We start from the raw sequence: 22,640 nt of genomic DNA, 5'->3' as shown, positions 1-22,640 counted from the left end.
TCCGCCCCTGGATAGCACAGACTCACCCGTCCAGATGGGATTCCTCAGCAACTAAACAGGGCCACCCGGTAGCCCAGTGATCCGGTGACAAAGGGATGAACGGAGCAAGGGGCTAACAATATTTTCTTATAATTGAATTTTTAGATAATTTTACACTTTTCAAATAGGCAGTTATGTTTTTTGAAAATAAAAATGGATTTCTTTTTTTTTACAATCTGTGTACTTTCCTTTCTTTTTCTTATTATAATATTATGAGAATTTGTAATACCTGGATGAATGAAATTGGCCCATCCTCACTTTCATTCATATTTTAATAGGAATTATTTAGTCTCTAGCCATTAACTGTGATTGCAGCTGCTTTACCTAGATGTCCTTTATTAGCTTTCAGTAATATTGAACATTCCTATGGGATCAAAAGGGCAGTAAGGGGAGTTTCTTTCCTGACTTGTTGATAGTTATTCTTTTACTTTTAATCACAAAGGAATATTGTTTTGCTTTAAAAAATACTTTCTCAGTGTCAATTGATATGATTGTATCAATTGGTTTTGGTTGTTTAATTTATCAATGCCGTTAAATCAAGAGAGCTTTTAATATCCAGCACTATATTCCTGAACTGACCCTTACTTAATATGATATATTATTCATTTATATATTGCTAGATTTTGTTAATTTTTTCTGAAAAGACATATTATCCTTAAGTTTTCCTTTTTTGACAATGCCTTTGTCTGATTTTGTATCGGGTAATGCTGGGCTTGAAGGTGTTTGGGGAAGTATTTTCCTTTTTCATACTTCCTATGAGAGTTTTTATATAATTAATTATCTAGCTATAGGATGGTGTTTAAAATGTCTTTTTTTATTAATTCTTTGGGTATTTCCTATAATATATTTTGATCATATTCATTCTCCATCCTGCTTCTCCTCCCATGATCATCCCCACCTTCCTACCCACCCAACTTATGTTCTTTGTTTTTAGACTATAAGTCCCAAATACTCTTGGGAGTAGAACTTGTCCTGGAAAGCAATAGACCTCCACCATGTTAATTGCTATCTCCTGTAAAAACAAAACAACAACAACAACAAAAAACTTCTCTGATCAAAGCTCATTGGTTTAGGATACATTTTAGCCTTTTCCCTTAAATTTTTGTTAAAATTCATGAATGAAACCTGATTCTCAAATGTGTTTACCACACTTCCAGAGAGAAACATTTTTAACCATAAAGTTTTATTGTTTATCTGTTTCTTCTTTAAAAACTTAAGTAGTTTGTGTTTTTATCTTATCGGATTTTTCCATTTCCTCCATGTTTTCAAATTTATATGTATAAAGTTGCAGAAGTACAGGTTAGGAGGTATTAAATAGATTTTTATTACATTAATTTTAACTAACTTGTAATGATTCACATCGTTTTCTTCCCCTTCAAAATATGTTTCCAAAAGGAATGTTTGAAACATAGTTGCCTCCTCCTTAAGGAGGAATTGCTTAATTCTTGACTGAATTAAGAGACACATTGATTTTAAGATACTAAAATAATTTTGTTTTCACTTATTTTAGCAACTTATAATTATCTCAAACACATAAAATAAATTTTTTAGATAAGGGGGCTGGAGAGATGGCTCAGAGGTTAAGAGCGTTGTCTGCTCTTCCAAAGGTCCTGAGTTCAATTCCCAGCAACCACATGGTGGCTCACAACCATCTGTAAAGAGGTTTGGCGCCCTCTTCTGGACTGCAGACATGCACACAGACAGAATATTGTATACATAATAAACAAATAAATATTTAAAAAAAATTTATAGATAAGTTGTAAGAGTATGTGTCAGGTGTGACTATATTTACATAAAATTGGGAGGCCGAATTACAGCCTCCTTTATGAATGCAGAACATGTATTAATACTTGTTTATAATTAGTTGTAATGACATATGTGAATTGAAGCATTCCCTATTCTATAATATATATGGCTTCATTGTGATGACTGTTGTGGTAACTTCTGTTCATCCTCCTAAGAAATCTCTTATCATCTCAAGTCTGTAAATTTAGGTAATAGTGCTAGTGAAATCTTTTAGTTATTACTTTACTATTGCTATTGCCCCTTTCAATTTTAACCCTCTGGAAACTTTTAAGTAGGAATATTTTTAATTATTTTATTCAATTTTTCCTATCATTTAATTTTTTTGGATAGGATCTTTTTTCCATGCTCTGTTCTAAGTTCCTCAGATTTTTAATTCTTTATCTGTTTTATTAAGTGTATTAAATATATACTGTGACAGAGAATTCCAAACTTATAGCTTTTGCATGTCTGTAGTTTTGACAATTTTTTCATGGTACATTGTTTCCTATGTATTTGCTGAATTATTAAGATGCTTACTTTATTGATGATGTTGATGTAAAATAAGAGATAGTTTTTTTATAAAGCCAAATTTGAGTGACCATAGCTCATGAACACAGATTTAGGTTAATCTAAATTCTGTTTTCCAAGGTGGAAACAGCTATTTTAAGCTTCATGAAGTTTTATAGTTTTACAGAACAAAAATTATCATGAATCAAGACAGTTTACACACACATTAGTGTTCTTATCAGAGAGGTAATTACTACTCCAAAGCCAGATGGGCTTTGCATGCTATCCGAGAGCATTCTTAGCTCTTAGGTTTGCGGAAGCTGCTGAGTTGATAGATTTCAAAATGTTTTTGTCTATTTGTGACAGGGTGTGAGGTCAGACACAGAGGTGGGCAAAGATGGCTGTTTAGGAGGGGTGTAAAGCTAGCCTGAGATGGACCGTCAATATTCTCTGTGACCAGGATACAGGGCCCAACAATAAATACAGTGCCAGATTCAGAGAAGGCGGATTATGTGCTTTGTGCTTAGGCTTTTTTATAACTATGGTAGCGAGGGGATAAACTGGTTCCCTTAGAGACAAAAAGGAAGTGTCAGTTGTTTTCCTTAGATATGCTGTTTTTGATACTTAAAGTTCTTTTGTCTCTTTCTGCAAACCACCTTATTTTGAGGATAACTATTGTCTGAGTCAGGTACTTCTGTAATCTCCAAATAACTGGCTCAGTTTAGGGCCTTACTTTTTTTGAAGGGAGAGGGAAGGGATCCTTTACCCACTTCTAATCCTATACAAAAATCAGCTAAGTTTAAAACTTTTGGGTAAGATCTGAATTTTAGAAAATAAAGTAGGAAAACTCTTTAAGATATTGACAAATGCAAGAACTTTCTCTCAAGTACTGTAATTGTTCAAGAAATGATGTTAACAAGTTGAAAACTGGGATTCCTTAAAACAAAACAAAAAAATAAAACAACAATAAGCCTCATAACAAAGTAAACCACGAATCATTTGAGGACTCAGCCTGCACAGTGGGAGAAAAAGCTTCTTTAGCTACTTATCTGGAGGAGGATTAATATATAAAATATAGAAAGGACTCAAAATCACAAGCAAGGTATCAAAAAAACCTCTGATCAATAAATGGGCTAATGAAATGCATTCACAAAAAAGTGAAATACAAATAGCCAATAAACATAGGAAAAAAAGTTCTAGCTATCAGAAAAATGTAAATTAAAGCCTCATGCAGTTCTGTCTCACCCTAGTTAGAATGTCAGTCATTAAGAAAACATATCAAATAGTGCTGGTAAGTATGTAGGAAAAAAAAACCCTTATACACTGCTTGTCAGAATGAAAATAAGTCTAGCCACTATAAAAAATTTCTATAGAGTATCCTCAAAAAATAAAATAAAAAAATAAAAACTAGAACTAACAGAAGATGAGAACCTGTGGATTAATTTTGAAACTAATGGGGTTTGATGGACTAAGACCCCCAAGAATAACTTTCCCCAACAAAAAGCAGGAAGCAGTTTGGAGAGAACTATACCCAAATTCCCAAATATTGTTTATAAATGTGTGTTTATATTTAAAGGGGTAAATGATATAGAGATTTTCACTGATATGGATCTTGGTTTATTGATACAAATTTAAAGTCAATTTTGTTATATATATGCTTCTGCTCTTGATTAAGGTATTGTGTTTGTGCAGCTCATTTAAAAATGTATAATTGAAATATAGGTTAATAGAGAGTTATCTGTAATAGTCAAGCTTCTAGTCATGTTAGTTAGGTTTTGTAGAAACATAGAGGTATATTTTAGTTAGATAGGTATTCTTCAAATCTTTCAGAGACCTTCAGAAAATGGTATTTAAAATGTTTTAATAACTTAAGACTTTTCATGACAATGAGATACACCTGCTCCTGGCAGCTCCAATCTACTTCAAGTGGATGATGGGCTTCGAAGAGGCTCTTTATGGAGTTTGTTAGCCATTTGGGCAAGAAATTGCTCTTGCCCAGACTGCTTGATGAACTGGACATGCAGGATCCACAGAGAAATGACTGCTGAAAGGTGAGATTGTCCTTCATAGTTCCTGCTTCATGAAAGAATCTGTAAGACATCTTGCAGGACACAGAAAAAAGTGACTGACAAACTGCCAAGATAGGTGGAACTGTCTTTGAAATTTCCTGCTTCATGGAAAAGCCTGCTGGATACTATAGGCCAGTAGGCTGAAGATGGGTGCCCCAACAATACAGAAGAACTATGAGTGACTGTCTAGGCAACGAGATGTCTCTCAAGTCTAGAGTTTTGGAATTTGTTTGCAATGCACTTCCTGTTAATTTGGATAATATTATATCCTTCTGGAGTTTTTGATGGAGTTGAAGAACAGATAGTTATAATTATAGTTTTTCTTAGTTATAATAAAAGATAAAGTAGATATGAATATTATAATAGTAATTCTTACTTGATACCTCTTTTATTATATGTAGTTACTATGCTAAAGTTAAAACCTTCCTTTTTACTTAAACATAAAAGGGAAAATTGTGTGGGAAATTCTTCTGTGTATGTGTTGCTTTTATTGGTTAGTGAATAAAGAAACTTCCTTGGCCTGTAATAGGGCAGAATAGACCTAGGTGGGGAAAACTAATCTAAATGCTGGGAGAAAGAAGGTGGAGTTAAGGAGAAGCCATGTAGCCCTGCCAGAGACAGATGCACAGGAATCTTGCCGGTGTGGCGATACACAGATGAATAGAAATGAGTTAAATTAAGATGTAAGAGCTATCCAATAAGAGTCTATAGCTAATAGGCCAAGCAGGGATTTAATTAATACAGTTACTGTGTGGCTATTTCAGGAGTCTGGGCAGCCAGGAACAAACAAGAGGCCTCCTACTACACTTCCTCTCTTCAACTGGTTTCCCAAAGCTTGACCTGGTTGTGGATCACTCCATCTGGTTCCATTGGTTACTAGATAAAGGCTCTATAATAGTAGTTGGGGTAGTCACCAATCTGATTATAGGAGAAGGCCTGTTTGGGAACCCTCTTCACTATTGCTAAGAGTCTTAGCTGGGGTCATCCTTGTGGATTCTTGGGAATTTCTAAAACACCAGGTTTCTTCCTAAGCCCATAATGGCTCTCTCTGTCGAGTACCTTTTCATTACTCTCTCATTCTGACCCTCTCCTCCCTTGACCATCCCATTCCCTCGTTTTCATCTCCCATCATCTCCCCTTTACCACATGCCCCTTGCTCCAAGTTTACCCAGAAGATCTAATCTAATTCCCTTTCTAGAGTAATCCATGTGTCCCTCCTAGGGTCCTTATTGATACCTACCTTCTCTGGAGCAGCAGATTGTACGTCTAGTTATCTTTTGCTTTACATCTAATATGTACTTATGAATGAGTACATACCATGCTTGTATTTATGAGTCTGGGTTACCTCACTCAGGATGGTTTTTTTTTAGTTCTATCTATTTGCCTTCAAATGTTATGATGTCGTTTTTTATAGCTAAGTAGTGCTCCATTGTGTAAATGTACCACATTTTCTTTATTAATTCTTCAGTTAAGGGGCATCTAAGTTGTTTCCAATAATGCTTTTATAAACATTGTTGAGAAAGTAAGTGTCCTTGTGTATGATTGAACATCCTTTGGGATATGCCCAAGAGCGGTATTGCTGGTCTTGGGGTATATTTATCCCCAATTTTCTGAGAAACTGCCATACAGTTTTCCAAAGTAGTACAAGTTTGTACTCCTGCCAGCAGTGGAGGACTTTTTCCATGTCTCCACGTCCTCTCCAACATAAGCTGTCCTCAGTATTTTTGATCTTACCCATTTTGACCAGTGTAAGATGAGGTATCTTAGAGTCATTGTGATTGCATTTCCCTGATAATTAAGGAGGTTAAGCAATTCCTTAAATGTCAGGAACTCACCAAGGCCAGCTGACCTGGGTCTGAAAAAGCATGGGATAAATCCGGACTCGCTGAACATAGCGGACAATGAGGATTACTGAGAACTCAAGAATAATGGCAATGGGTTTTTGATTCTACTGCACATACTGGCTTTGTGGGAACCTAGGCATTTTGGATGCTCACCTAACTAGACCTGGAAGGAGGTGGGTGATCCTTGGACTTTCCACAGGGCAGGGAACCCTGATTGCTCTTCGGGCTGATGAGGGAGGGGGACTTGACTGGGGGAGGGGGAGGGAAATGGGAGGCGGTGGTGGGGAGGAGGCAGAAATCTTAAATAAATAAATAAATAAATAAATAAATAATGTTTTTCAGCTATTTAAGATTCTTATGTTGAGAATTCTCTGTTTAGCTCTATACCCATTTTTTTAATTGGATTATTTTGTGTTTTAATGTCTAGTTTCTTGCGTTTCTTTAATACATTTTGGATATTAACCTTCGGTCACATATGGGATTGATAAAATCTATTCCTATTCTTTAGGCTGTTGTTTTGTCTTATATCCTGTGTCCTTTGCCTTTCAGTTTAAGGAGGTCCCATTCATTGATTCTTGTTCTCAATGTCTGTACTCCTAATGTTATATTTTCTCTTGTGCCAGTGCATTCAAGATTACTTCCCGCTTTCTCATTTATCATGCTCAGTGTAACTGGATTTATGTTGAGGTCTTTGATCCACTTAGACTTGAGTTTTATGCATGGCGATAGAGAGGGATATATTTGCAATCTTCTACATGTTGACATCAAGTTACACCAGCACCATTTGTTAAATATGTTTTCATTTTTCCATTGGCTTCTTTGTCAAAAATCAGGTGTTCATAGGTATGTGGATTAATGTCAGGGTTTTCAGTTCAATTTCATTAGTCTATGTGTTTGTTTTTATGTCAATACCAAGCTGTTTTTATTACTATAGCTCTATATTAGAGTGACGTTCGGGGTGGTAATGCCTCCAGAAGTTTCTTTATTGTAGAGGATTATTTTAACTGGTCTGAGTTTTTTTGTTTTTACATATGACCTTGATTATTGTTCTTTCAAGGTCTGTGAAAAATTGTGTTGGTATTTTGATGGGGATTGCATTGCATCTGTAGCTTGGTTTTGGTAAGATTGCCATTTTTTATTATATTGATCCTACCTACCCAAGAACATGGGAGATCTTTTTATTTTCTGATATCTTCTTCAATTTCTTTCTTTAGAGACTTAAAGTTCTTGTAATGCAGGTATTTCATTGTTTGATTAGAGTTACCCCAAGATATTTTATATCTGTGGCTATTGTAAGGGTGATGTTTCTCTGATTTTTTCAGTCTATTATTTGAATATAGGACACTACTGATTTTTTGAGTTAATCTGGCATCCTGTCACATTACTGAAGGTGTTTTTCAGCTGTAGGAGCTCCCTGGTAGAGTTTTTGGGGGTCACTTATATCATATCATCTGCAAATGGCAATGAATTTTCTTCCTTTCCAATTTGTGTCCCCTTGATCTCCTTTTGTTGTCCTATTGCTCTAGCTAGAACCTTGTGTACTATATAGAATAGACATGGAGAGAGTGGACAGCCCTGTCTTATTCCTGATTTTAGTGGAATCGCTTTGAGTTTCTTTCCGTTTAATTTTATGTTAGCTGTCAGCTTGTTGTAAATTGCTTTTATTGTGTTTAGATATGTTCCTTATATACCTGATCTCTCTAAGACCTTTATTTTGAAAGCATGTTGGATTTTGTTGAAGGCTTTTTAATATAATGAGATTATCATATTTTTTCTTTCACTTTGTTTGTATTGACATATTTTTGTATGTTGAACCAACCTTGCATCTCTGGGATAAAGTCTACTTGGTCATAGTAGATGACTTTTTTGATGTGTACTTGGATTTGGTTTGCCAGTATTTTATTGAGTATTTTTCCATCAGTGTTCATGAGGGAGATTGGTCTGTAGTTCTCTTTCTTTGTTGCATCTTTGTATGGTTGGGTATCAGGGTAACTGTAGCTTCGTAAAAGGAGTTTGGCAATGTTCCTCCTGTTTCTATTGCTTGGAGTATTGAGGAGTATTGGAATTAGCTCTTTGAAATTCTGGTAGAATTCTGCGCCGATGCCATCTGGTTCTGGGCTTTGTTTTGGTTGGAAAACTTTTAATCACTGCTTTCATTTCCTTAGGGGCTATAGGTTTTTTTAATTGTTTATCAAGTTTTGACTTAATTTTGGTATGTGGGCCCTATCCAGAATATTGTACATTTCTTTTAAATTTTCCAGTTTTGTGCGGTACAGATTTTTGAAGCATTAGCTGATGGTTCTGAATTTCCTCAGTGTCTTTGTCCTTTTCTTTTCTGATTTTGTTAATTTGGATATTCTCTCTGCCTTTTGGTTAGTTTGGATAAGGTTTGTCTATCTTGTTGATTTTCTCTAAGAACTAACTCTTTATTTCTTGATTCCTTTTATTGTTCTCTTACTATTTTATCGATTTCAGCCTTTAATTTGATTATTTCCTGGCATCCTCTCCTCCTGGGTGAGTTTGCATGTTTTTGTTCTAGAGCTTTCAAATGTTCTGCTAATTTGCTTGTGTGGGATTTCTCCAACATTTTTATGCAGGCATTTAGTGCTCTGAACTTTCCTCTTAGTACTGCTTTCATACTGTTCAATACATTCCTTTTCATTGAATTCTAGGAAGTCTTTAATCTCTTTATATCTTCCTTGACCTAGCAGGTTTAGTTGACTATTATTCAGTTTTCATGTGTTTGTAGGTTTTCTGGATTTTGCATTGTTGAATTTTAACTTTAAGCGTGATGATCCAATGAGATACAGAGGTTTATTCCAAATTTTCTGTATCTGTGGAGATTTGCTTTGTGACCCATTGAGTATATGTTCAATTTTAGAGAAGGTTCCATGAGGTTCTGAGAAGAAGATATATTTTTTTATCTTTGGGTAGAATGTTCATAGATGCCTGTTAAGCTCATTAGAGTCATAATGTCTGTTATTTCCCTTATTTCTCTTATTAATTTTTTTGTCTGGCATTCCTGTCCATTGGTGAGAGTGGGGTGTTGAAGTCTCCCACTGTTAGTGAGTGGGGTTTGATGTGCAATTTATGCTATAGTAATTTTTCTTTTACAAACATGGGTGCCCTTTTATTTGGGGGATAAATGGTCAGAATTGAGTTTTCATCTTGATGGTGTTTTCCTTTAATGAATATGAAATGTTCTTCATCTCTTTTGATTACCTTTAATTTGAAGTCTATTTTGTTAGATATTTGGATAGCTTGCTTCTTAGGTTCATTTGATCACAAAGTCTTTTCCCAACCCTTTACTCTGGGGTTATATCTGTTTTTGAAGTTGAGGTGTGTTTCTTGTGTGTACCAAAAGGATAGGTCCTGTTTTTGTATCCATTCTGTTAGCCTGTATCTTTCTTAGATGAATTGAGTCTATTGATATTAAGGGATATTAATCACTATTGATTGTTAATTCCTGTTATATTTTGGTGGTTGTGTCTTTGTTTTTCCCTTTAGAATGTGCTGGTGTGGAATTATCTATTGCATGTGCTTTCGTGGGTACAGCTAACTTCCTTGGGTTGGAGATTTCCTTCTTGTGCTTTCTGTAGGACTAGATTTGTGCATAGGTATTGCTTAAATCTAGTTTTGTCATGGAATATCTTGTTTTCTCTATATATGGTGTTTGAAAGTTTTCTGGGTATAGTAGCTGGGTTGGTGTCCTTGGTCTCTTAGTGTCTGCAGAACATCTGTTCAGGACCTTCAGACTTTCAGAGTCTCCATTGAGAAGTTGGGTGCTACTCTGATGGTTATGCCTTTGTATGTTACTTGGCCTTTTTTGCAGCTCTGAATATTCTTTCTTTATTCTGTATGATCTGTGTTTTGATTATTATGTGTTGAGGGGACTCTTTTGGGGTGTTCAGTGTATTTGGTGTTCTGTAAGCTTCTTGTATCTTCATAAGCATTTTCTTCTTTAGGTTAGAAAAGTTTTCTTCTATGATTTTGTTGAATATATTTTGTGTGCATTTGAATTGGTATTTTTTCCTCCTTCTATCCCTATTATTCTTCGGTTTGATATTTACATGGTGTCCCAGATTTCCTGAATGTTTTGAATTATGAATTTGTTGGCTTTAATGTTTCCTTTGACTGATGTATCTATTTTGTCTATCATATCTTCAATGCCTGAAATTCTTTCTTCCATCTCTTTCATTCTGTTGGTTATGCTTATATCTATAGTTCCTGTTTGTTACCCAGATTTTCAATTTTCAGAATTCCCTCTGTTTGTGTTTTTTTTATTGTCTCTATAAATTTTCAAGTCTTAAACTGTTTTCTTCATCTGTTTGATTGCTTTTTCTTTGCTTTCTTTAAGGGATTTATTTATTTCTTCTATTTTTTGTCTTTTCCTTGATTTTTTTAAGGGAATTAATTTTTTACTTTCTCTTTAAGTGTTTCTATCATTTTCATGAAGTTATTTTTAAGGTCATTTTCTTCTGCTTCTTCTGCATTGGGATGTTCAAGTCTTCCTTTGTAGGACCGCTAGATTCTGGTGGTACCATATTGCTTTTTAGGCTGTTGAATGCATACTTGCATTGGTGTCTACCCATCTCTTCCTCCAGTTGGTGCAGACAGAGTTTTTGCCTCTTGGTCCAATCATTGCATTTAGTGTCTGTGTCTCAGGGATCCTCTCTTGGTCTGTTCTGTGAAGTTACTGTCTGTGTCTCAGGGAGTTGCTTATGTTTTGGGGAATGGGTGGGTTTGGGGGCATAGTGGGACTTGTCAGTTATAGAGTCCAGTGCAGCGGGGGAAGGAGCCTGCCTGTGGGAGCCTTGCCTGCAGACCTGCTGTGTGGCTAAGATGGTGGGGGAGGGCCCAGGATTTTGCTCCAGGGCATAGGGACTAGAGACTGGGCTGTCCAGCTAATGGTTCAGTCACTCATCTCTTGGTCTTCTTGGTGTAGTCACTATGTATGTCTCAGAGAAGCACTGAGGTCATGGGGGATGGGTGGGTTTGGGGCTGGAGTGTGACTTGTAAATTACAGGGTCTGGTGGTAATGTGGAGCAGCCTGCCCACAGGGGCCTTGGCTACTGACTGGTATAGTATGGCTGAAATGGGTGGGAGGGGGCCTAAAGCCTAGAGACTGGGCTATCCAGCTGGAGGATCAGTCACTCATCTCTTGGTCCTTTCAGTGCAGTCACTGTGCCTCCCTTTTCTTTTCACAAGTCAGAAGCTTACGTGGGTGGGGTCTTGCCCTGATGTCACCACTCCCTTTATTCCATTAAACAACACCCAGCTCTTCTTTAAATCCTGCTTATCTCCTTGAACATAGGATTTAGCTCCATTCTATGTTCTGGTGCACCTTTTCTTCTCATTGTGTACATTTTGTATTTTTACTTGCTAAGCTTGTTTCTTTTCATTGTAAATCTTTGTAAGAGTGAATATTAGTAACCCCACAAGAGAGTCCATAGTCATTTGTCCTGAGATTTCCTTTTCCAGTGCAATTAATCCAAAAATCTTCACTTAAGCCTCAGGCAGACTTTTAGGACAGGGCAAAAAGCTGGCACATTCTTAGCTAAAATATCACGCGAACAATCCCTAGGCAACATAATAAATTTTTTCTCTTGAAACCTCTTGAGCCGTGTCCCCACAGTTTAAATCATTCTTTGTACCACTGTTTTCAGTGCTCCTACTAGTATGGCCCATTGCTACATTTGAAGGGTTCAGCTGCTTTTTAAATCTAAACTCCCAAAGTCCCCATTCTTCCAAACAAAAGCATGATCAGTCTTATCACAGCAATATACCAACTTGTGTTTTAGTTAGGATTTTATTCTTGTGAAGAGACACCATGACCACAGCAACTCTTATGAAGGAAAACATTTTATTGAGGCTGTCTTACAGTTCGAAGGTATAGTCAATTATTGTCGTGGTGGGAAACAGTGACATACAGGCAGATATATTGCTGAAGTAGCCGAGAGTTCTACATCTTGATACACAAGCAGCAGAAGGGAACTGTGTACCACATTTGGTGTAGCTTGAGTATGTGACATCTCAATGCCTGCCCTTACAGTGACACATTTCCTCCAACAAGGCCAGCCACCTAATAGTGCCACTCCTATGGGCCAAGCATTCAAACACATAAGTCTATGGAGGCCAACTGTTCAAACCACCACACCCTCTAAAATTTTAAGCATATCCTCAGTTAAGTGCTTCCTTTTATAAGTTGCCTTGATTATGGTGTTTCATCCTAGCAATAGAATAGTAACTAAGATGGAACACAGTATACTCCCAATTATACTATATTCTGATAGGGAAATGACATTATAAAATCTAGTCCTATGTAAAAAATTTTATATATATATATATATATACATATATATATATATGTATATATATATATATATATATCAATAAAAATACAGGGAAAATTTAAAAGTAGAACCAGAGCTGGGGATGTGATCTCAATGGTAGAATGCTTGCTTAGTTCACACAGGCTATGTATGGGTTCAGTTTGCTATACCATAAAAAGATTTTTTTAAATGAAATTTAAAAATACCATTTACAATACTACTTTGCCAAGTAAAATAATTAAATATGAAGTTTGATAACACATTTTACTTTATAGTTTTTCTTCTGTGCTGAATTCCTTGTTCTTTCATTATTGAACATTGTTTTAATGACTGTTTTAAATCTCTTTTGTATCAGCCCCAGCACTAAGTTATTTTAGGGTTTGGCTCCATTGATTGCCATCATGGGCCACATTTTTTTTTTTTAGAATTTTACATCTCTCTTCCATATTATGAATGATACATTGTACACAATTTGCCTTTTATTGTGTTACTCTGAAGAATTTTAAATTTTATTTTCTCTCACCTAAACCCAGACACCAACCTCTGTTTTCTTAGACTGGGCTTTAACTAGAATTTATAATCAATTCATTCTATCCTGGAGACTTCTCTGTGCGTGTATAATTCACGCAAGTCAGAGACCTAGACAATTTTATGCATGGGATTGTGTACTACCTTTTCTTCCTTGTAGTATGCCTCCTCAGTTCCCACTGCTATTATTCTTCTAGTTTTTGTTTTTAACAACAAATAAGACCTATCTTAGCTAGGTCTTATTCAAGAGTGAGTTAGGTGTACTTTCAGATAAAAAGCTGTAGAAAATGGAAATTTGCTCAGTGTTTTCTCCCTTTATTTTCTAAATACTCTCACACAGACACACACACAGAGTTCTTTTTTTTTTTTTGGTTTTACAAGACAGGGTTTCTCTGTGGCTTTGGAGCCTGTCCTGGAACTAGCTCTGTAGACCAGGCTGGTCTCGAACTCACAGAGATCCGCCTGCCTCTGCCTCCCGAGTGGGGTCACACAGAGTTCTTAAAGTTGTCATCTATTCAATAGTTGGTTCAATACAAACTACTTCATATTACAGGAAGTTGGAGTTTTCTTTTTTTTTTTTACACTCATTGTAATGTCTTTTCTTTTGTGCCTTGTACCTTTTCATTTTTGTGTTTTATTAATTTTAGTTTTTTCTAAAAAGTCATCTTTGGCCTTCTTAATTTTTCTTTTTGATTGTTTAAATTAATTTTCATGATTCTTACTATTATTTCTTTCCTTCCTTTCACTTATGTGGGAATTAGTTTGTTCCTCTCTAAAACCTGGCGATTCAAGCAGACCATTTTCCCTAATTTTGCATTATTTCTTACAAACACCTAAAACTAAAAATGCCTATTCAAGTTGTTTGTTGCCTGTATTTCAAAAACTGTATCACAATGCATTTAAAGATATTTTTATTTCTTTTAAACACATTATTTTAAAATGTAGTTATTTGTTTCCTTTTTTGTAAATTTATTTACATTTTATGTATGAATTCTCTGCATGTATGCCTGCATGTCAGAAGAGGCCATTAGATCATATTATAGATGATTTGGGCCATGTGGTTGCTGGGAATTGAACTCAAGACCTCTGGAAGGGTATTCGTGCTCTTCACCACTGAATCATCTCTCCAGCCCCTTGTTTCTTTTTTCAAAGATTTAATACTGCTTAATTTGTATGTGTGGGTATGCATACATGGGTGTATTACCTGTGGAAGCCTGGAGACAGTGTCAGATCATCAGAAGTTGGGTTTAAGACGAGGCAGTGAGTGACCATGTGAGTGCTGGGAACTGAGCCTGGGTCCTATAGAAGAATAGTCAGTGCGCTTAACTACCAAGCCATGACTCCAGTCATCTTTTAATTGTGGATTCCTAATCTGTTACTGACAAAGTTAAGCTTTGGCCTTCTATTGTTCTGTTGGTTTATTTATGTCATTTCTGTTTTTTGTTGTTAGGCTCTTTTACTGCCTCCTTGGAGTAACAGATGTGTAGTGTGTTGTTTTTGATTTAGCTAACTTTAGCTTTACTTCTTTGCATATTCATAGCTGCTCTTCAATTATAAAAATGTGCTTTGAGTTCATAGTGTGCTACTTCTTGTTAATGGAACCTTGCAAGAGTGGAGTTGTGTTTCCCTACCTTATGAACCTTAATTGCTTTTACTTTCAGTGAATTACAACAGAGAGTCCTTTGTTCAAGGTCAAGACTTTAGTTGGGGAGTTAGCCTTTTTCACAATTCTTAGGTTCTTCTACCTATTCTTACCACTCCCTTTATTGACTATGTCTGTGCTGTTAGTCTACTTCTATACGGTTCTTCAGTAGATAATGTCTGGTATCTTTTCCTTTCACTTTCTGTAAGATATGATACTTCACTTTTATTCAAACCCATTGACCCACTTTTCTCATAACGTGGGGGTCCTTGGATACTAAGAGCATTTTATTAGTGTTTCTGGTCTCTCGCAAGTGTTTTAGAGTGATAGTCTATGCCCGCCTCCAAATATTTATATTTTGAAACCCTAATGCTAAGAGCTGAGAAGAAGGACTGGAGATGTAGCCTAGAGGTAGAGTGCTTATGAATGGGACTAGTGAATTTATAAAGCAGACTTCCCAAAGCACTCTGGTTCTTTCTGCCTTGTAAACATACAGTCTTCAGCTCAGAAGAGGATCCTGGCTAAGGCACCTCTGCGCTCAGACATCCAGCTGCCAGAACTGTGCAGAATCAGTGCTTAATCATGAGCCTCTCCCTCCTTAGGAGTCTGAACTAAGACAGATGGTAGGATGTATTTCCCAACACTGTTAGCAGCTTCCAGTAGATACCAATGAGAAGGACTCCCTCAGGTCTCTTGCTGTAGGAGCCCCTGTTACAGAGTTATGATGAAGATCTAGTGCATGCGTGTATATGCTTCTTCTCACAAGTGCCTACATATCACACTGGTTCATGATGAGCTTTAAAAGTTGTTACAAATTTCAGCTGTTTTCTTACCTTCCTTTTATGGCCACATCTTCTGGGTTCAGTCTCTCCTGAGAGGGCTTGCAAATACTTTAGCTCATTAGCTGTGACCTCAGCTTTACTCTTGGTCCCTAAAATCATAGCCATAAAATAAAGATTGTCTTGATCTTTGTCATGTTTGGTGAGGAAGGAACAGTCTCCTGAGATTTCTGACATTTCCACAGAGTGAACCCTCCCACACTCTAGTGACATGTATTTTATAGACAAGTCAGGCAGAGAAGAAATGCTTTCTGTGCAGAACTGCCCTTTAAATTTTGAGTATAGTAACAGGGTTTTAAAATATTTTTTTCAAATAAGGATATTAATATATAAGTGGATAGGAGCATGCTTTTTAATAGGCAGTGCAAATGCATTAAAAAGAGTGCATACCAATGCTTTGATTTTGTAGCGTTCAGAAAAGTGGGCCTTTAACCATGCTCATTTATTTAGTGTCAGGATCTACTCTTTTACCCTACCCGTCAGTCATGTACAAGCAGTAACCTCTCATCTTTTGCCTTAATTAATCTTCTGTTCAATATAAATGAAGAGTATAGCATTCACACCAAATCTGAATATATTACATATTGTTGCTGCTATAACAATTTGATAGCAGTAGACAGTGATTATATTAAGGGCTGGAATTGTAGCTCAGTGGTAGAGTGCCTGCCTAACATTCATGAAACACTGGGTCTATCCTTAGAACATTTTTTTTTTTTTAAAATCTTTGTAACCTTAGGAACCTATATAGTTGTCAGCTTCGGTTGAGCCATTAGCATGTTGCTCCATTGATGGTGTGCATTCCAAGATCGTGGTGGTCACTAGGACTGTTCCTGATGCTGTCTTCTGCTTTTATCCAACACTAGTCTAATGAAAAGGAAACAAATAAGCAGCAGCTACCACCAACAGAAGAGAAGGCCTTCGGCTAGAATTGCCTTGTCTTGATTGAGTTATAGTGATAATGATGGAACATGGAACTGGCTAGACAAGTCACCACCACTGAGCTCCATCTCACTTTAGGGCCTGAATTTGTGGACAGTCCTGGGACTGCTTATTTCTTTGTGTTAGTGAGAATACATATGGTTCTAGTTTGCCTTCCTCTAAGGTCACTTACTACAGTATTTGAAGACATTTTTTTCTCTTTAAATATGTGTAAATTAATCTCTGTGGTTTTTATTTTATACCAGAAATAAAAGTAACCTGTAATATATCAATTTACAGTGACCTGGGACTTTAGAAAGAATGTATGTTGAGGTGTAAATATTTGTAAACTACCAAGCTTAATAATTTTAAAAGTTGTTATGTTTTAACATTTACTGTTTTATTTTACTTTTTCATATTCCTTAAAGGAATATTTTTGCTCTTGGAATCCCACTTTGCATAATATAGTCCATTGAAAATACAATATATAATTTCATAAAATTTGTTGTAAAAGGTTTAAACAAGTAATTCTCAACCTCAATGCTGCAACTCTTTAATGCAGTTACTTATGTTATGGTGAACCCAACCATAAAACTTTTTCCTTGCTATGTCATAACTGTAACTTTGCTACTTTTATGAATCATAATGTTAATATCTAATATGTAACCTCCCCAAAGGGGTCACAACCCAGAGGTTGGGAGCCACTGGTTTAAACCATATATAATTAACTTTTCCATATTTTTGTTAGTTTATTTTTTATATTTTCAAGAGAGCAGAATGAAAATGTAAAATGTGAACAAAAGAAGTAAGTTTTGCCGGGCAATGGTGGCACACGCATTTAATCCCAGCTCTTGGGAGGCAGAGTCAGGTGGATCTCTGTGAGTTCAAGACCAGCCTGGTCTACAAGAGTTTAGTTCCAGGACAGGCTCCAAAGGTACAGAGAAACCCTGTCTCAAAACACACACACACACACACACACACACCAAAAAAAAAAGTTTTTATTGACAATGAACTTATACTATTCTTATTGCCTTTATGGAACATACTACATTAGTCACCCATTGACCATAAACATTTCCAATAATCCATCCTTCACTTTGCATTGGAAAAGACAATCTTATTTAGGTATTTTTCTATTTAGGTGTAACTCATAATTTGGTCACAGGGGTCATCTTATCAACAGATTGTGGGTTCTTGGCATTTTAAATTTTATTATAATATGCATGTATTAATGAGAAGTATAATTGTTTCCAGAAAATTTGATAAATAGCCCTTTCAGATTAATCTTATGAAGATGTCATCATTATACCTTTTTTCTATGTTTTACTTTATTATAACCAAAAGTCTGAGTTTGGCACATTTACATGTAATTGAGGAAGAAAATGTTAGCTCTTAGGATTTTTTGAATGTTTAAATAACTAGTGAAATATATCACATAAGTGTGAGTTTCTGGAATTTCTGTTCTGTAATTTTTTAATTGACAAATAAGAATTGTATATCTGTATATTGGGTACAGTATAGCATTTTGATGTGTCTACACTGTGGGATGTCACATTGATTAAACAATCTATTTCCTTTATATATGTTCTTTGTGGTTAAAGCCTTTGGAATCTCTTAGTAACTCTGAAGTACAATGTGGTATTACTTCTCTCGCTACGTCTCTAAAGTTCTTCTTTTGCTGATCAACAGTCTCTGCTCCAGTCCATGGTAACCTTCACTTTAGTCTCTACTGTGAGTTTGGTAGGTGACTGTATGTGTGCACGCACATGAACGCACATGTGTGCCTTGCTTATTTTATGTAGTGTCTAGGTCTGTCCTGTTGCAAACATCAGAATTTTCTTCTTAAGGCTAACTAGAATTCTCTTACGCAATATAGACTACATTTTCTTCAGATATTGAACTACTTCCATATCTTAGGTATTGTGAATGGTTCAGTGCTGAATATGAGAGTGCAGGTCTGTATTTCTTACACATATTAATTTAAGACATTTTATATGTACAGAAATGGGATTTCTGGATAATACATTAATCCCCTTTTTAGCTTTTTGAAGAACCTCCATACTTCTTGCTCTAATAACTGTATTAATAATTTATGTTTTCAGAGCAGTTCTTGGGGTTACCTTTTCTACACAGCATCATCAGTCCTTGACATCTTTCGTTCTTTTTTTTTTTTTTTAATTTTTGAGACAAGGTTTCACCATGTAGCCTAGGCAAGCTTTGAACTTAGTGTGTTTGCCAAACTGTCCTCAAATACCAGGCCTCCTCCCTCAGCCTCCCTTGTGCTGGAAAATGCTTGCCTCGTCTGTTCTTTTGGATAGAAGCCACTCTAACAGATATGAGGGGGTACTTCATTGTGGTTTTAATTAGCATTTCTCTGATGAAACACTTTTTCATGTATCTGTTAGCCATTTGTGAATCCTCCATGGAGAAATGTCTCTTTGTCTTTGCTCTTGTGAATTTTACCTATCAGCCTTTTATCAGGTTGTTGTCCACAGATATCTTCTTGGTTTCTTCGTTGTTTTCTTTTTTTTGTTTTGTTTTGTTTTACTAGTTCTTTTTTTTGTTTTTGTTTTTTTAATTTATTTATTTATTAAGGATTTCTGTCTCCTCCCCACCACCTCCTCCCATTTCCCTCCCCCTCCCCCGATCAAGTCCCTCTCCCTCATCAGCTTGAAGAGCAATCAGGGTTCCCTGACCTGTGGGAAGTCCAAGGACCGCCCACCTCCATCCAGGTTTAGTAAGTTGAGCATCCAAACTGCCTAGGCTCCCCCAAAGTTAGTATGTGCAGTAGGATCAAAAGCCCATTGCCATTGTTCTTGAGTTCTCAGTAGCAGAAGGAGGGGGAGCACGAGCAAGGAACTCAGGACCGCGAGGGGTACACCCACACACTGAGACAATGGGGATGATCTTTCGGGAATTCACCAAGACCAGCTAGCCTGGGTCTGAAAAAGCCTGGGATAAAACCGGACTTACGTAGTGGACAATGAGGACTACTGAGAATTCGTTGTTTCCTTTACTATGACTAAGGGTTTTAATTTGATGCAGTCTGATTTGCGTATTTTAACTTTTCCTAACTGCTTTTGGAATTGTGTTCAGGTAATCAGCTGGGACCAATACAATGGAACATTTCCTGATACTTTTATTAGTTTTATAGATTCGGGTCTTAGACTTAAATCTCCAAGCCAGTTTGAGTTGATGGAGGCAGTGAGTCTTTGTATGATAGTGCTATATTGGTTCTGGTTATAATTTGGTAATAATTTTGAAGTGGTATAGATTAATGCCTCCAGTTTTGTTAATTTTTTGCACAGGTTTCCTGTTTGCTGTTTGAGTTCTTTTCTAGTTCCATGCAAATTTTAGCAGTTTTTTCCCCAAGAATAACGGACTTTTGATGAGGTAGTTAGGTGGAGCCTTTAGGTTATGTCTATAAGTCCATGCCATTAACAGAGATAATTTTACTTCTTTCCCCTTTTAAACCTTTTTTTCTTGTCTAATTGCTTTGGCTGGAACTTATACAGAACTTATATAGTTAGAGTGCTGAGAGTAAGCATCCTTGCTTTGTCCTGATCTTAGAGGAAAATTCTTCAGCCTTTTGCTGTGAAATATGAGTTAGCTATGGACTTTCCATATATGACCTTGGAGTATGTTTGTTCTTTGCTGGATTGATAAGGGTTTGTAAAGACATTGAATTTTATCAGATGTTTTCCTGCATTTATTGATTTGATCACTGGGTTTACTATGCCAATGTCTGCCCATGAATGTGGAAATTATCTTATATTGTACATAGACATACATAAGAAAATATGCTCTTTGAGAAATTAATATGTAGCTACATTTAATTTACTCCAGACATCTTTTGAAAAAGAAATATTTGAGCATTTTTATACTTTACTGTTGCACAAATTCTAATTGGTATTAAAAAATAAACCCAGGAGTCAGAGGGTGAAAGCTGAAGGATCAGAAAAGCAGAGTACCCAGCCATTAGAGAGACCTTTCACCTTCACCAGTGTTCAGACTGAAACTGTCTCCACCAAACCCCAGACTTCACTGAGCTCTTGTCTCCTCTCGCCTTGTATTCCCTCTGCCCAGGCATATCACTCTTGTCTCCACCTACCTCGTGCTGGGGTTAAAGGCATGGGATCCCAACTACTGAGATCACCTTTGTGTGAGCTCTGTTTCTCTTTTAGAAAATTCAACCTTGTGTAGCCCAGGGTGACCTTAAACTAACAGAGATCCCTCTGCCTCTGTCTTCTGAGTCCTGGGATTAAAGGTGTTTGCCACCACTGCCTGGCCTTACGTGGCTTAACTCTGCACTCTGATATTCATGAAAGTTTTATTTGTTAAAACACAAAATATCACTACACTTTACTATCCAAATATATATATATTATGTTATAAAAGATTGAAAAACCAAAAATAACTAATTTTTTAAAAAAGCTTTCCAGTCTCATTCTCTATAAAAATTATGACTTCAATGATAAAGTTGCTTTCCATAGTGGTTTAAACTGGTGCCCCCTCTAGTCTTCCTACAGCTTAGTGTACATACCAATGACCTCTCAAAGCAGCTGCCAAAATATACTCTGACCCCATCTTTTGATTTCATAGTACCTAGTGATACCCATTCACTTTTAGATTCTCTGCTTTCTGAAAAATAATTTGTTTTTCTTTTTCCAGAAGTTGATAATATGGAAGTTAGGAAGTTATGTGAGAAAGCTGTTAACTAAATGAAGTATTGTCAGATCTGAAAGGTTAACTTGGATTCCCTTTTGCCTCAATGAAATTTTTTCCTTTTAGGAAAAATGAAAAGCCTATGAGATACTGTACTTTTTATTTGTGAAAACATGTTTGGATTGTATTTTCTTTTAAACTCCATTATCTTTTAATATCACATTTTTGTCTTTTATTTTGAATGACATATACAAGACAAAAAAATCTTTATTTTTATTTAAGGAAGCATTTAATTAGGGTCTCATTTACAATTTTAAAGGCTGGGTCACTGACTGTCATGGTGGGGAACATAGCAGCAGTCAGGTAAGCTGGCACTGGAGTAGTACCTGAGCTATTTCATCTTATCTGCAAGTTAGAGAAGATGTCAAAAATAAGATCTGGTGTAGAATTTTGAGACCTCAAAACCCACCCTCTGAGACACACCTCCTTTGTTGTCAGAAGATGCTTGTTCATTCCTAAAATATCACACAGAAACTATATTATTTAAAACACTACTTGGCCAATAGCTTAAGAATATTGCTAGCTAGCTCTTATTTCTTAAATTAACCCATTTCTAATATTTTACGGATTATTATTATTATGGTTTATTGGCAAGGTTCCTGTGCATCTGTCTCCAGCGGCTACTACATGGCTTCTCACTGACTCTGCCTTCTTTCTCCCAGCATTCAGTTTAGTTTTCCTGCCCAGCTCTATTCTGTCCTATCACAGGCCAAAGGAAGCTTCTTTATTCATTATCCAATAAAAGCAACACATACAGAAGGACTTCCCACATCACTCACTCACCAAAACTACACCCCCTAATTCTTCCTAAACAGCCATCATGTGAAAAACTATTCAATTATGAGTCTGTGTGAGCCATTTTCAATCAAATCACCACAGTAATATTTGAGTTCCTTTATAACATAGGTTTAATGGGATCACTTTATATTTTCTCATCCCTAGAGCAGGCCTTTTATCCTTGGTTCTAAGAAAAATTACTGAGAAGATTTGGTATTGTGAGCACAGTGACATGGAAGCTGTCAAAAGAAGCTGGATTCACACCCAGGTCTCTCTCCTTATTCAGGATCTTTACAACCATACTTTCCTCATTCTAATACATTGCCCATTCTTCATATTCATTTTTGTGAGACCAGACATGTCATTTCACCCTGTCTCCACAGTATCTCTTCTCTTACCATATAATATGCTAGCTGATTACTTCAACTCTGCCTATCACAGAAATTATTAATACCATTGTAGATGGTACTTATTTTTTATATACCGGAGAAACTTACTTCAGGTATTTTAATTTAAAAGATCCTATTTTTTTATTTAGCAGAAACTGATGGAGGAAGGTCATTGGTTAATTAAATAAAGAAGCTGCTTGCCCTGATAGGTTAAAACAGGAGGGAGGAGTAAACAGAGCAGAATGC

General features: G+C 36.2%; 1 protein-coding gene across 2 annotated transcripts in view; it reads left to right on the top strand.

The window, feature by feature from the left end:
* Kiaa1328 (KIAA1328 ortholog) overlaps nt 1–22,640 on the top strand; it is a 197,675-nt gene that overhangs the window by 16,554 nt on the left and 158,481 nt on the right. The gene's annotated exons all lie outside the window — the stretch shown is intronic.

This window comes from Microtus ochrogaster, chromosome 18, assembly GCF_000317375.1.
Source record: "Microtus ochrogaster isolate Prairie Vole_2 chromosome 18, MicOch1.0, whole genome shotgun sequence".
In the NCBI taxonomy this organism is placed as follows: domain Eukaryota; kingdom Metazoa; phylum Chordata; class Mammalia; order Rodentia; family Cricetidae; genus Microtus; species Microtus ochrogaster.
The sequence above is the reverse complement of the archived record's forward strand: the minus strand, read 5'-3'. Positions and strand labels throughout refer to the sequence as shown.